Source organism: Stenella coeruleoalba, assembly GCF_951394435.1.
Source record: "Stenella coeruleoalba genome assembly, chromosome: 4".
Lineage (NCBI taxonomy): Eukaryota > Metazoa > Chordata > Mammalia > Artiodactyla > Delphinidae > Stenella > Stenella coeruleoalba.
Window position 1 is genome coordinate 71,182,689 of NC_137149.1, and position 12,744 is coordinate 71,195,432.

General features: G+C 36.8%; 1 protein-coding gene across 5 annotated transcripts in view; it reads right to left on the reverse strand.

Annotated features, from left to right (window-relative positions):
- The window catches only part of FRYL (FRY like transcription coactivator), a 293,018-nt gene that overhangs the window by 225,175 nt on the left and 55,099 nt on the right, over window positions 1-12,744 (reverse strand). The window contains exon 1 of one of the 5 annotated variants that reach the window (XM_079919425.1): window positions 5,956-6,457. The exons of the other annotated variants lie outside the window; for them this stretch is intronic. The gene's annotated coding sequence lies outside the window, so the exon portion shown is untranslated. Of the gene's footprint in view, window positions 1-5,955; window positions 6,458-12,744 lie in introns of those variants that run through there. 5 annotated transcript variants of the gene reach the window in all.

A 12,744-nucleotide genomic window follows, 5' to 3' on the forward strand; every position in this document is an offset into this window, starting at 1 on the left:
GGATGTCCATATTCTATGTGCATACAATAAAGTTAGGGATAATGGCAAGATTTTTTGGCCTGAGAAACTGGAAAGATGGAGCAAAAAAACTGGGGTTGGGGAGCACTGGAGATCAGGAATTCAATTTTAAACAATTTTTGAGTTGAGGGTCATTCATCATCTTGCTTTCTTCTCAATGACCCAAAATGGCTGCAGCAGCTCCATGTATCATAAGCCCACGTGACCACATCCAAAAGGGGTGTGCCTTCATAAATTGAAGGAAACCAGACTCCCAGAGGACTTCCTTTATATGTCACCATGCCTGAACCAATCACTGGCAAGGAGGATGAAACTAACACTATTGACTTTAGGCTGCTTTACAAACTGCCCCCTTTGGATTGGGGAGGAGCCCGTGAAGCAGGTGAACCCTAAATACCTGAACAAAACTAGTCTTAAGAAAGAGAAAAATGACTAACAGGTGCAGTGTCTGTCAAAGGTATTGTCAAGGGCTTTGAATGAACCATCCACACTGATGTTAACATCACCCAGAATAAAAGAAGGTCAGTAATAAAGTACAGGTATAAAATAAAACAGGGAGCCAGGTAATGAATAATGAATGAATAAAAAACAAGTGACCTACCCTCTGTTCCATGAAAGAGACACCTGGACAAATCCTGTGACATTTCATAGGCAAAAATTATTCTAAATGATTTGAGGAAAAAAACAATTAAGAATCTGACTAAAATCAAACTCTCAATTGTAGAAGACAGAGCAATGTCTCGAAAACTTCCAGAATTAAGTAATTTTGACCTAGATTTTTACATCCAAATGATCAATCAAGCAAAAAGGCAGAATAAAGACAGTTTCAGACATGTAAGAACATTACTTGAGGGCGTTCTTTAGCAAGCAAGAATGAAAACCAGTAAAGTGGATGTGAGAACACAGGAAACAGCGGAAATGATCCAAGAGTGAAATGAAAAAGAAATCCCAGAATGGCAGGTGTACAGCAGGACTAAACTATAATTCATCCTGTTAATACAGAAAATTAGTGAACTCCATGAAAGGAAGAAAGGAATGGATTCTGTTCCAAAGACAGAATAACTAAGAAGCTGGTTTCACGACAGGAATGCATGTGTTTCTTTTCTTAACAGAAAAAAAAAAAAAAAGATATGCAACAGAAAGCTCCAGCAGAATGCTGTCTACCTACAGCTTTTCCTTCCTTATTCCTTGCTAAAGGAATCTAATCTTTTTTTTTCTTTTCTTCTTCTTTTTTCTAAGGTAACAGGGGAGAAGCACAGGATTAGGGAAGGCAGACTCTTGCCCAGACCCATGGGATAAATCACTACAGGTCTAAACAAGCCCTGGAAATCCCATTCTCCTTTGCCAGCAGCTGGCCTGAGCAACAGAGGTGAACGAGCAACTCAGTTTAAGCCAATGAGACTTACAGGAAAGTCATCTGGGGAACTTCTTGAAAGACTTTCCTCCAAGATAAAAAGAGAGATCTGATGGTGGGAAGGAAGATTTGCCATAAAGAGCATTACTGGGCAACTGCTGAGTTTGAACATGGACTGTATATTAGATAATAGTACTGTGTTGTGGTAGACATGGAAATCTACCACTCACATTCAAAAGACTCACTACCAGGAGTGAGGAGTGTGGTTAAGCTGTTAGTTTCATCAGAGTTAGCTTCAGCCTTCAAGAGAGGGTCTCGATAGTCTCTGGACAGCTCCCAGCCCATAAATGAAAAACGCAAGTCACAGGCCAAGCAATTTCTACCCAACATGGAACTCCCCTAATGGACAGTCTTAATTCCAGAGGCACTCCTTGTGCTGGCACACGGGGTGTCATCACAATCTGACAGCTCCACCTGCCCAATCCTGCTTCCTTCTTTCACTTTTGTAAATACAATCCTAATTCTGGCTCAGCATCTGCTCCCCAGAGATCTCAACCTGTGACAATTACATTTCCTGAATTTAATCATTGTTCCATGATCACACCTTTCCTTATGTGATATGTGATGAAGTATTTAAGGGTAAAGAATCATGATCTCTGCAACTTTCTCTCAAAAGATTCACCAAAATAAGGATAACTGGATCTAGATTTATAGAAGCAAAAGATAAAGGAAAAAGCAAATATAGCAAAATGTTTGTAACTGATGAATCCAGGTGAAAGTTAGACAGTTCATATTACTATTCTCACAACTTTTTTATGTTTTAAAATTTTTCAAAAATATATTTTAAAAGGGGGAAGATCCAAAAAAAAAAAAAAGAAGCACTCATCCTATCCCCTTCCTCCTGCCTTTTAGTAAGTGAAAAAAAGATGCTTGGAGTTACAGCAGCCACTGGCAATAAGAGAAAGGTCAGAACCACCAGATATGTCACCTGTGGGTGGATATTCTGTAAAATGCTGCCAAAAACAACCAAAATGATACATCAGGAAAAACAAAAAAGCTATTCAAGGAAGTAATGGTTCAAGTGTGAAAACATATACATATGACATGATTTTGAGCAATTGACAGATTATAGGGAAAGAGAATCCATTCGTCTTTGATACTAGGAACATCATCCTTCTATTGGCATGGGATCATGACACTGGTGTGGAGAGAAGGAAATGTAACCATAAACTCACTACTCCATTCTGCAATTAGTATTTGCATGGTAATTAAAAGATGTATGACCGATACAAAAACAAAGCACCAAAGATTTCATTAAGGTTACAGAACAGAATGTAAATGTTTACAACCTTGTAAGGATAAAAGGTACAGCTGATAGAAGTTGAGAGATAGAATGGGGGAGGGCAAAAGGCAAAAGGAAAAGCAGTGAAAGAGTAGGATTTCAATTTTTAATTCCCATAAGACTAGAAATCGCTAAACATATTCCACTTGACTCATTTTTTAACAGTTTTTATTGACAATTCACTTAGCATAAAATTCAATTTACTCATCATTTTTAATTAGGATATTTGCCTTTTTATTATTGAGTTGTTAAGAGTTCTTTATACATCCTAGATACAAGACTTGCAAATATTTTCTCCCATTTTGTGGGTTGTCTTTTCACTTTCTTGATGGTATCCTTTGAGGCACAAATGTTTTTAATTTTGATGAAGTCCAATTTACCTATCTTTTGTTGCTTGTGCTTTTAGTGTCATATCCAAGAAGGCTTTGCCTAACCCAGGTCACTAAGATTTATTCATATTTTCTTTGAAGAATGTTATAATTTTAGCTGTTATTTAGATCTGTGATCCACTTTTAGTTAATTTTTGTGCATGGTGTGAGGAAAGGGTTCAAATTCATTTTGCACGGGGATCTCCAGATGCCTCAACACTGCTGAAAAAGCTGTTCTTTCCCTATTGAATTATCTTGGTACCTTTGTCAAATTTTTTAAAAAATTCATTGATTGGGCTTCCCTGGTGGCGCAGTGGTTGGGAGTCCGCCTGCCGATGCAGGGGACGCGGGTTCGTGCCCCAGTCGGGAGGATCCTGCGTGCCGCGGAGCGGCTGGGCCCGTGAGCCGAGCCTGCGCATCCGGAGCCTTGTGCTCCGCAGCGGGGGAGGCCACAGTAGTGAGAGGCCCGCGTACCGCCAAAAAAAAAAAAAAAAATTGATTGATCATAGGGTTTATTTCTGGACTCTCAATACTATCCAACTGATTTATATGTACTGACACTTTTTTTAAATTAAGCTAAAATCCACATGATATAAAATTAACCTTTTTAAGTGTACAAATCAATGGCATTTAGTATATTCACAATGTTTTGCAATCAACACCTCTACCTAGTTCCAAAACATTTTCATCTTCCCCAAAGGAAACCCATACCCATCAAGCAGTCACTGCCCATTCCCCATGCCCCTGGCAGCCACCGAACTGATGTATGTCTCTACGGATTTACCTGTCCTAGATATTTCATATCAGTGGACTCATACAATATGTGATCATTTGTGTCCAGCTTCATTCACTAATCATAACGTTTGAGGTTCATGCACTTTGAAGCATTTATCAATACTTCATTTTTATGGTTGAATAATATTCCATTGTACACATATACCACATTTTGGTTATCCATTCATCAGTTGATTACATTTGGGTTGTTTCTACCTTTTAGCTAAAGTAAACTGCTATGTAAGCACCGCCATGAACATTCATTACAAATATCTCTTTGAATACCTGTTTTCAATTATTTTGGGTAAGTACGCAGGAACAGAACATGTGGGTCATATCATAGTTTTCGGTTTAACTGGTTGTGGTCAAACTGTTTTCCACAGTAGCTGTACCATCATAAACTCCTACCAACAATGTACAAGCGTTCCGATTTCTCCACATCCTTGCCAACACTTGTTATTCTCTGTTTTCTAACTCGTCAAACGCCACATCCAGAACTCAACACAGTACTCCAGGTATAATCTGGACAGTACAGAATAAAGTAAGACTGATACCTTTCCTCTTCTGAACCTCCTCCCCCAGTAGTCCAGATGACGATTCTATGAAGCCTTTCTTATAGTTGCAGTACATTTTATATCTATATTGAGTTTATCAGAGTAATTAAAATACCTAAGTTGTTTGTACTCAACCACATTTCCCTCACCCCTATAATTACGCAGCTGTTTTCTGAACTCATATACAGGACTTCACATCAAGCTCCATTAAGTTATCACGTTAGCCTTAGCCCACCATTTCAGTCAGAAATATTATTTTCAAAAGTCAACCCTAAAAAATTCATTTCATCCAAAAATTTGATAAGCATGGTATCAATGTTTTCATTCACATCATTACAAAAATATGGACAGTGATTTTCAGCATGTCACTAGTAATTTTTTCTAGCTGTCATCAATTCATTATTAATTTTTAGAGGTGCTACTCAACCAGTCACATTTCTACCTAATTTTATGGCCATCCAGCCCACAGCCTCCCCCTGTCAACAGAGAGAAATCTTATGTTTGGCTGAAATCCAGTTATACTGTACCTTCTCCATTCTCTTGACCCACAGTCCAATAATCCTATCTAAAGAGTAAGGTTAGTCTAACATAATTATCTTTAGCAAGCCCATGTAATACCTTTCCTTCAAAAATGTAATCATGGTCAATGTTTTTAGCACTTATAACACGATGAACTCAGATTAGATCATACTAGGTTTCCAATCATATTTTGAGATTTAAACATTAAAATACAATGAAAAAACAATATGTATCACTCAGGCAACACAGGGAATACAGATTATCTCAGGTGTTATACTTCACATTATCAAGACAAATGTCATCAATTTACTGTAGTTTGCATTTACACGTTTTTAAAATTTTACAAGAGTCTCTCCTCCACCATAAAACGTTCAATAGGAAAAATATATTTCTCCCATGTGTTCACAAAAAATAAAATAATAAAAATAATAATTAAACTAGTAAACCTTAAGTTTTTTGTTTCTAATAACATAGATTATTTTGTTGGAACCAATTTCCCCAATACCTTTAAGAGCATATTCCTAGCTCAAAAATCTCTTTTACAAAGCCTTCAGAGATTGTTCCAGTCTAAAACAGCTGCTCTCTCCTTTGCTCTTTCATGATACCTACTACTATCCCTACCACTCACTTTGGCACTCAGTCATCTGATGCTTGGTAGTTATTGTTGTTAACTGTTTGATTATTATCTACAATAGGGTCTTGCCACATTCTTTTCTAACTTCATCATGACCAGCATAGAAAAGGTAAGCACTCGAATCCTTTTATTAATTTATATTGCATATACTATAAACCTATAAAGAATTAAAGTGAAATTGATAAATCTGAAGACAGTTTAGGATCTCCTGGTTCTTCTCTTTCTGAAAAGGGAAAACCAGGTACAGAGAAAGAGCTGTTGAAATAGACGAGGGTAAAATTCGCAGGCTGTTAAGAATGTTTACTCCTAAAATGTATTAAGCACTGTATCAGTTTGCTATTGTTGCAATTACAAATTACCATAAATTTAGTGGTAACGAATATATGTCTTACAGTTCCGGAAGTCAGAAGTCCAAAACAGGTCTCACGGGGATAAAATCAAAGTGTCAGTAGAGCTGCATTCCTGTCTGGAAACTCTAAGGAGAATCCATTTTCTTGCCTTTACTGGTTTATAGAAGCTGCCCACATTCCTTGGCTCACGGCCGCCTTCCATCTTCAGTGCCAGCAACGCCCGGTCAATTCCTTCCCATGATGCCATCTCTCTAGTTCTGACTCTTCTGCCTCCTGCTTCTTCTTTTAAAGGCCCTTGTGATTACATTAGGCCCACCTGTTTCTAAAGCCCTCATAACTCTATTTGTGTGTGTCTGGGGGGCGGGGAGAGAGTAAAGGGAAATGTACAAAAAGTAAGGCTTTTCTTGCCCCTACATCAACTAAAACCATCTCTCCTTTCATCACTTTATATTTGGGATCCCTGTGCATGATTTTGTTTAAACAAAAGGTTTTTAAATCTCTACAAACCATGCTACATTCCACTTAGGCTTTGGCATATGAAGAGAGGTCATTAGTTAAGAAACAAAGCTAAAACTATGTGAAAATGTGACATATCGGATGTGAAAATCCAACACATTTATGTGTCTCTGAATCATCTCTTACCTATTTTAAATGAATTACAGAGTTTAAGCTTGTAGATTCCTTCCCCATTTGTACAATTTTAGGCTCTAGAGTTGAACATATAAATTATTTTTATAACTATTTCAAGCATTCAAATAAATCCCCCAAGATGTAATATACTGGATTGCAGATATCAACAGTTTACTATGTCTTGACATGTACAACACATTATTTTTCAGGAAAACATCAGCCATATGGGAACATATCTTCTTAAAAAAAAAAAAACTATCCGGGTGATATAATTGACTTCCAGGTGTCTCTTCTCATCTAATAATGACCTCTTATGATGTTCCTTGGCCCCTCCCTAAACACTTGGGTAACAATAATTTTCTTTTTATGTCCTGAAAAAAGTCTACAGATACAGGATGGAGATCAGGGAAGGGATCTGTGACTGACGGCAGAAACCTTGGTATTAAATGTTTGGCAAATGTCTTGATTGAACTTATACCTTTAGAGCAGCTGTTTTTAATCTTTCCTGGGTCATGGCCTCTGTTTTGAGAATCTGATGAACCTACAGACTTCTCACTAGAAAAACGCACTTGAACACATACTCAAAAATTTTAATATAACTTATTTTATTGTATTTTAAATTGACTGCCATTACAGACCATAATAAAACCAGTCTTTGCAAAGATATCTGTATGTCTTAATTTTTGGTTTTATGCCAAAATTTGTTACACCCAGGAATAAAATTCAAAGTATGCAATAAAACAAACCAAACTTTAATTATTTTCAACAAATAGAAACCAAAGTACTGCTGGCTGCTGGCTGGAGTGCCTCTGATACCAAAGCACAGTTCTAGGAGAAAATCCACTTCTTTCACAGAATTCTCCAGGGAGAGCTGGGGAAAGCACAGGTGTAAGAGAGAAAGCTCAGGTCCAGACAGTAAGAGAATAATGTTGACTGAATTTAATGAGTGTTCCCCAAAACAGTAACATTTTATACTTGTATATATTTATTTAAAAAAAGGAAAAATATGGTTTCAAAAATTGTGAGACATTAAGAATAAAATTTAAATATTTGGGAAAAATATCATACCAGACCTGCTATGCTCCTACTACTTAGTCATGCAAAATGTACTAAGTTCAAAGTAGAGTAAATGCAAGCCTCAAAAGAAGGGTTCTCAAGCCAATAAGGTAAAAAGAAAATACTAGAAGATAGTACATATGAGTTATCTTAAATTTGAAATTTGAGGTTTACTAACATTCAATGTGTCAGACTGACACCAGCACCTGCTCTTGGTCCTGCATCAGGCTGCTTCCATTTTATGGCATTTACATGAACTATGCTGGACACCACAGATTGGCGCACTTGACCTCCCGCCTACCGATAAGCAATTAGAAAGGAGCCTTTTTAGTTATCTGGGGGGCAAGCACAGCTGTGGAAATATGAGATTTCTCTACAGCATAATTCCAGAGTCCATCCCCCAGCTTCTTGGGTGACGAGAAGTGGGGCGGCAGGAACACCAGCAGCAGAGGTGTCTTGATCTGACTTCCTAATCCAAGGTTGCAAGTTGGGGTCTGTCCTGCAGTTTTCAGAGTATCTAGAGGCAAATGCAGCAGTGGCAGAGGTGGCACGAGGTCTGGATTCCAGCACCACTCCCAAGGTGGCCTCTGAGCTGCCCTGGTGAGTTACCTCTGGATTGACCCCCTAAAACCTGCTGTTAGGCCCTTCTGACAATTCTGTAAGCACCTAATACCTTGTATGAAATCTCTTCTAGCTTAAGATACTCAAGGGTTTCTGTTTGTGACGCTGACTACACCCACAGTACTGCACTAGATAAAAGTCTCCTAAGGGAGAGGTAGCAGTTTCACACCCTGGAGGGGTTGTTTGTGATGTCCTCACCTGTTCACTTTCAGCAGATCACAACATGCTGCAGCCCGCATGGGCCCAAGTAAGTAGATCTGCAGATCTCAGGAGAATTACGATATCACTCATGGATGGATTTTTAAGATTTTTGCAAAGAAAGTCAGATTAAACATAATACTAATAAGCAAAATACAAGCAAGCAACAAGAAAATGGGAGAGCTGACAACTGCCTGTTACCAATACCAGTGCTTTACCAAAAGCTGTAAGGTAAAAATGTGATTATCTTGTAAAACATAATCTGTAAAATTTTTTAGAAGAAAACACAGGGGAAAAAAGTCTTTGAGACCTAGGACTAGGTGAACAGTCCATAGACATGACACCAAAAGAACAATCATAAAAGAAAAAACAATGATTAAATGCACTACATGAAAATTTAAAACTTTCTTGCCTCTGTAAAAAATTCCTGTTAAGAGGATGAAAAGACAAGCTGTAGATGGGAAGAAAATTTGTGCCAATCACATATCTAACAAAAGACTTATATCTAGAATATATAAAGAACTCTCAAAACGCAACAATGAAAACCCAATTTGCTCATTAGGGAAACAATTTGCCCACTAGGGAAAGGCAAATTGAAACTACAATGAGCTATCACTACACAACTATTAAAATGACTAAAATTTTTTAAAAACAGTGAACAAAACCAAATTCTGCCAAGCATGTAGAGAAGCTGGCTCTTTCATACATTGCTGTTGGGAATATATAGCCAGTCTGGAAGATAGTCTGGCCATTTCTTGTAAAACTAAACATACACTTACAATAGAACCCAGCAATTACACTCTTGGGCACTTATACCAGAGAAATGAAAACTTACGTTCACACAAAAACCTATATACAAATGTGCATAGTAGCTTTATTTGTAACAGCCAAAAGCTGGAAACAACTCCTATGCTCTTCAACAGGTGACGAGTTAGCATACTGTGTACTGTTGTACATCCATACACTGAACCCTACTCAGCACTAAAAAGAAATGAACTACTGATACATACAACAGCTCGGATGGTTCTCTAGGGCATTGGGTTGGGTGAACAAAGTCCATCTCAAAAGGTTACATACAGTATGATTCCATTTATGTAACATTCTCAAAATGACACAATTATAGAGATGGGGAACAAATTACAGGTTGCCAGTAAATAGGGGTGTGGAGGGTGGGGAGGGTGGGGAAGGAGGAGACCTTGAGCTGCGTGAGGGAGTTCTTGGCAGTGATGGAACAGTACTGTATCTTGATTGTGGTGGTGGTTAAATGAATCCAGACATGAAATGTTATCAAATTGCATAGAACTATACACACACATACACATGAATGAATGCATTAAAAAGCATGAAATCTGAATATGGCTACTTAACTGTACTGTACCAATGTTAGTTCCCTGGTTTAATGTTGTTATAAATATGTTGTGTTATATAAGATATTACAACTGAGGGACACTGAATGAAGGTTACACAGGACTCCTTGTACTATTTTTGCAACTTGCCATGAATTTATAATTATTTCAAAAGAAAAAGTTTTTTTAAGTGAAGACATTCAATCATACTTATTTTTAAAATTACTAAGATTTTAGGTGGAATCAAAAACATGGAAATAATACATTTTAAATTGTTCTAAAATATTTTTCATCTTTATCTCATTATTTTTGTTAATGTCTTTTTATGTGCATAATATTATAGTACATAGTTTACAACAAACATACACATATTGGGAATGCAGATACATTTTTTTATGCTGCTGGAGTGTGACATAAAACTTTTGCAGACCTCTGTTACAGAGGCTACAATAATCTAAGACTCTATCTTTTACATTTTTTACTTGGGCAAGCATATGCCAGAACAGGAAAAACATGGGATTGAGAATCAAAAAGAACTCAATTTTTATCCATAGTTTAAACAAGTCACAATCTCATCCTCGTCTACAAAATGGAGGAGTCATATTAGATCATTCCCAAGAACAGTCCAGCTCTTAAATATTATGACTCCATGAGTTCTACAACAGGAAAAAGTGAAATAACCATAAAGAAATGTATGACTAAAACTCTAACCAGTATTCACTGAAACTATACTATGGATTCAGTATTGCCAGGAATATTAAATACAATACACAGCCTAAGTTACCATCAACATAAACACAGAAAAGTGCATCTACAAAGACAATTTTACCTCAAAGAAAATAGATTAGCAAAAGATCCTGTTTAAATATAAATATCAAGATAACAGGCACATGTGGCTATTTTATATGCAACCTCACAGTTCTTTAAAGCCTCTAATTTCTGCTCATGGTATTGTATTAGGTTCTGAATTGCAGCAAACAATATACCAATGCATACAGGTATCCTGGTATTCAAGCTGTGGGTTGGGTTCTCACACGAAGTAGACTATCAAGACGTCCAGAAAAGAATTATTTTCCAACCACTTAATTATTCTCCATCCACTTGAGTTAGACTTAATAAGACAGAATTTTAAGAGATCCATTATTCAGGGGAAGTTAAATATACCACCCTGTTATACCACCTTTTACTTCTAAGCAGTAAAAACCAACATAACAAGGTCCTAGCACTAAAGCTCCATGCACAGGAAGTTCTTCAGTTTCTCACCCAGAACCTTCTATCATTTTTATCCACCATTCAACAAGTGGTTATGGGTTCTGGTCTCATATCACACGGAAAATACCAAATCAGAAAGGTGAGTAAACTACTACAGGTGAGTGTAATGAGAGCAAACAAAGAGATACAGTTAACAATAAAGTAATAAGCAAATCTACTCCCCAAAACCAAACATGCTTTAGAAAGGAATGGTTTCACCAACAAATGAACAAAATATGGTGGTATATATATTGCTGACTGGGGAGACTAATGGCTGGAGATTCTGCAAATACACTGTGATGAGTTCACTGACACCCAAGACACATGAATGGAACCATCAAAGTAATATTTTTTTTACTAGTATTTATAGACAGCACTATCCATCTTAAATTTTTTTAATGGAGAAGAAAACTGAAAATCACATTTAAATTATCTTTCCAGCATTCTTTAGTATTGAACTAAATTACATCACATCTGAATGTTACCATGAAATACAGACACAGCCAAAAAAAAAGAAAAAAAAAACCACACACAAAAGAGGACAAAACAAAACAAGGAGTCCTGAGAAGTTGAAATATGTTGAAATTCATTCAGGCAACAAGGCGTATCTGTGAATGTTTTACAGCCTAAAAAAATGAAGCTGCACTGCAGTAAATGAACAAACTAATATCCCCTTCTTCAATTCCCAGATGCCCTTTAAAAAACACTACCACCACCACTTCAACCTCTCTGAAGTATGGTTGTTCTAAAATAGAAATGTATCTCACAACTGCTGTCACCCAACAGCAACATTCAGTTGGTAAAAACTTTATGTTGACATTTCCTAAAAGTTCAAGAATGCAGTGGCATCAAAGTGTCTTAGGTTTGATCAAAAATGGTCATTCAAAATAATCTTAAAAAAAAAATGATCAGAAGCCTGTAAAACTACAATCAATGGAGATACAGAAAATTCTCAAAACTAAATTGCATCCTTTTACTTTAAAAGATAGTACATATAAAGAACTTATTACTTAGTAAGCACTCAATAATTGTAGCTGCTATTATTACTATGAGACAGAAAATAAGGACTAGAGAGCTGATGAAAATATGATCATAGTGGTCAGGCAACCAATATACACTTATTAAGTGCCTACAAGGTCTCAGCACGGTGCAGGGGAAATACAAGTTCATCACAATCAACTTACGCAGCACTATCTCTGATCAAATAAATGACAAGTTGCGCAATATATTCTGAACCAATAAGGTAAACATCAAGTTACATTCAGCAATGATTAGAACTTACCAAGTACTTTCAACTTCTTTCGAAGTACCGTCCTTTATTTAAGTCCAGTATACAGAACTTGAGACAAATTACTTACTTGTAGAGAGTCACCAAATGATTAAATAAACATAAAAGTGTCACCAAAATGAGTCTTTTTCTTTCTTTCTTTCAAAATGAGTCATGATTTTTATAGGGGGGAAAAAAATCTCTTTTCCCATTTCTCTCCAGGCTTAGGTAGAATAAGGATTTAGATTAATTCCCTCTTAAAGAAAATCTTTCTAAACTTCGAGGGTCATGAAAAGACCCTCTCTACTCCTAGGATTTATGCGCATTAGAGGGACGGATTTACACAGGAATGCACATTTATTAAAATGTTATCTTTCATTTATATGAAATGTCCAGAATAGCAAATGTATAGAGATGGAATGTAGATTAGCAGTTGCCTAGGGCTGAGGAGGGAGGTAAGGA